The sequence below is a fragment of the Cyprinodon variegatus genome, unplaced genomic scaffold, assembly GCF_000732505.1.
Source record: "Cyprinodon variegatus isolate N-32 unplaced genomic scaffold, C_variegatus-1.0 Scaffold1879, whole genome shotgun sequence".
Classification (NCBI taxonomy): Eukaryota; Metazoa; Chordata; class Actinopteri; order Cyprinodontiformes; family Cyprinodontidae; genus Cyprinodon; species Cyprinodon variegatus.
Window position 1 is genome coordinate 51,961 of NW_015152332.1, and position 3,065 is coordinate 55,025.

Here is a 3,065-nt window from a genome sequence, read left to right on the forward strand (position 1 = left end):
TACAGAGCAATCACACTCTTAAGCCACCTTTGTAAGGTCTATTCCGGGGTTCTGGAAAGGAGGGTCCGTCGGATAATCGAATCTGGGTTTCAGGAGGAGCAGTGTGGTTTTCGTCCTGGCCGTGGAACACTGAATCAGCTCGACACCCTCAGCAGGACTCTAGAGGGTGCATGGGAGTTTGCCCAACCAGTCTACATGTGTTTTGTGGATCCGGAGAAGGCATTCGACCGGGGAGTCCTATGGGGGGTACTCCGGGAGTATGGAGTACCAGGCCCTGTAATAGGGGCTGTTAGGACTCTGTATGACCGGTGTCAGAGCCTGGTCAGCATTGTCGGCAGTAAGTTGGACTCGTTTCTGGTGAGGGTTGGACTCCGCCAAGGTTGCCCTTTGTCACCGATTCTGTTCATAACTTTTATGGACAGAATTTGTAGGTGCAGCCAAGGTGTTCAGGGGATCTGTATTGGTGGCCTTAGGATTGCATCTCTGTTATTTTAAGATGATGTGGTTCTGTTGACTTCATCAGGGCGTGATCTACAGTAGAGTGAAATCTCCAGGTTGGGGAGGATGTACTGCCCCTAGTGGGTATCTTGGGGTCTTGTTAATGAATAAGGGGAAGATGGAGCGGGAGATCGACAGGCGGAAGGAAACATGCGCTGTACAGGTCTGTTGTGGTGAAGAAAGAGCTGAGCCAAAAACCATAGCTCTTGATTTACCAGTCGTACGTTCGTACCCTCACCTATGGTCATGAGCTTTGGGTCAAGTCCGAAAGAACAAGATCCCGGATACATGCGGCTGAAATGAGCTTTCTCCATAGTTTGTCTGGGGTCTCCCATAGAGATAGGGGGAGGAGCTCAGTCAACCGGGGAGGACTCAGAGCAGAGCCGCTGCTCCTCCACATCGAGAGGAACCAGTAGAGGTGGATTGGGCATGTGATTAGGATGCCTCCTGGACGTCTCCCTGGTGAGGTGTTCCAGGCACGTCCCACCTGGAGGGGGCCCAGGGGGAGACCCAGGACACGCTGGAGGGACTGTGTTTCTCGGCTGGCCTGGGAGCGCCTTGGGATACCCCCGGAGGAGCTGGTCCAAGTGGCTGGGGAGAGGGACGTTTGGGGCTCCCTACTGAAGTTGCTACCCCCGCGACCCGACCCCAGATAAAAGGAAGAAGATGGATGGATGGATGGATGGATGGATGGATGGATGGATGGACTATTTTCATTTAGTGTGTGAATATTAATGAACACAGTCAGATAAATTAATTAATAATTATCAAACCTCCATCAGAGCCAGCGATACTTCACACACGCAGAGAGAGCTGCTGCAGACGGGCTGACGTTAGCCGTGGCTGCTGCAGATAGGCTGACGTTAGCCCGTCCGCAACAGCCGTCGCAGCGGTTAGCTTTAGAATTCCTCTGATTGCCACAGCCTTCTCAGCATCAGAACTTTTTTTTAAATCCGCACTAAATCAGTAAATGTTCCATATAGTGAAGCCTAAAGTATAATGTTCTCGCCTCAAATGATCTTAAAACATACTTTTATTGAACAACGGCAACAAAGAAGAGAACTTCTAACATAATACTCTGAGCTCTGTGAGCGCTAACCTGGAAGCTGCTGCTGCTGCTGCAGTGCATGCTGGGACAGCTGTCAGTCTGGAGAACAGACAAGTCTGTTCTGATGCATGCTGGGTAAAGAGGGAGGGGAACTGGAACTTCGAATTGGAACAGTACTAGGGCTGAGGCGGATGACGTTTTATGAGCACACGAGAATGACAAGTACACATGGTGAGAAACAGCCTCAGAGAGCCTCTTTAGCAGACGCTGGCTTCCAGCAGAGGGCGCTAACCCAACCTAACCACGGCCACGGGAAGTGGGGGGTGCTGCACAACCCCCTTGTGGCAAGAAGGAAATAAAAAAAATATTTAAAATGCAATTTATACATTTCTTATCAATATTTTGCAAAATGATTTGGACTTTTTTTATTTTACTATTGCATGTATTTGGATTTTCATTTAATTATTTTAAGCCCTAATCAACACAAGCTTATGGAAGTTACGTTGTCATGGAAACGTCAAGCAAGCTAGTGGTAGCAGCAACAGAGTAGTAAATTTACATAGTCTGATGACAGAAAGGAAGAGGATCCCAGGGCTCACTGGTGGGGGGGGGGCAGGTAGGTCCCAGGCTCAATCTGTCCTGAGTCCGTTGGATGGATCATACTAGAACTGCAACTAACTATCAATTAGAAAATTGATTAAACTGTTGATTTTTTCAATTAATTGATTAATAATCTGATTATTAATACATAATTATGCTAATAATCTGATTATTATTAAAGGTTAAAGATTATAAAAGGTTCCTTAAAGAAGATTTTTTATGAAAAGAAACCAGGTGAAACTCAAACTTTTCCTCTTAAAGAATTCTGGATTATAGAGCAGACTGAGAGACGAAAACATTCTTTTTATCTTAAATGAAAAAAATGTATATATTTTTTACAATCTTGGTATAATTCCTGCTCCAAGTGGGTCGCTCTGTCAGCTAATGTCAGGTTTTACAGTCACTATACTCCAGTTAACCAGCAACTGATCACTAAATAAGTTGATGATTATTTCAATAAACGATTAATCAGATTAATTGTTCCAGCCCTAGATTATTCCACTCTGCATATCTAGGAGAACCCGACCTGATCTGGAACAGTGGTCTACTGCTGTATAAATTAGCTAAGCTAAGCTTAAAAGAATTGTTAAGATAGAAAAGTGTTGACTCAGAGCCATAGCTCTGTTGAACCGTCCATCCCACCTGCTCTCAGCAGGAATGACTTTATCAGACTAATTACGTCTAAAATAACTTCTAGAACAACCAAATTATTCAAATTCTCCAGACTAAATTAGGTTTGGAATGTTATGATCAAATTAAGCCTCTGAGTTATGAACTGATTAGCTTGATTTAAAGCTTAACTTTGACTAAAGCTTCCTGGATGTTTTGAGGTTACTGTAAGAGAAAGATGAATGCAGAACTTTATATTCTTTGTCTGTGAAAGTGTTGCTTTAAACCATGATTATCTTCTGCCCTTCAC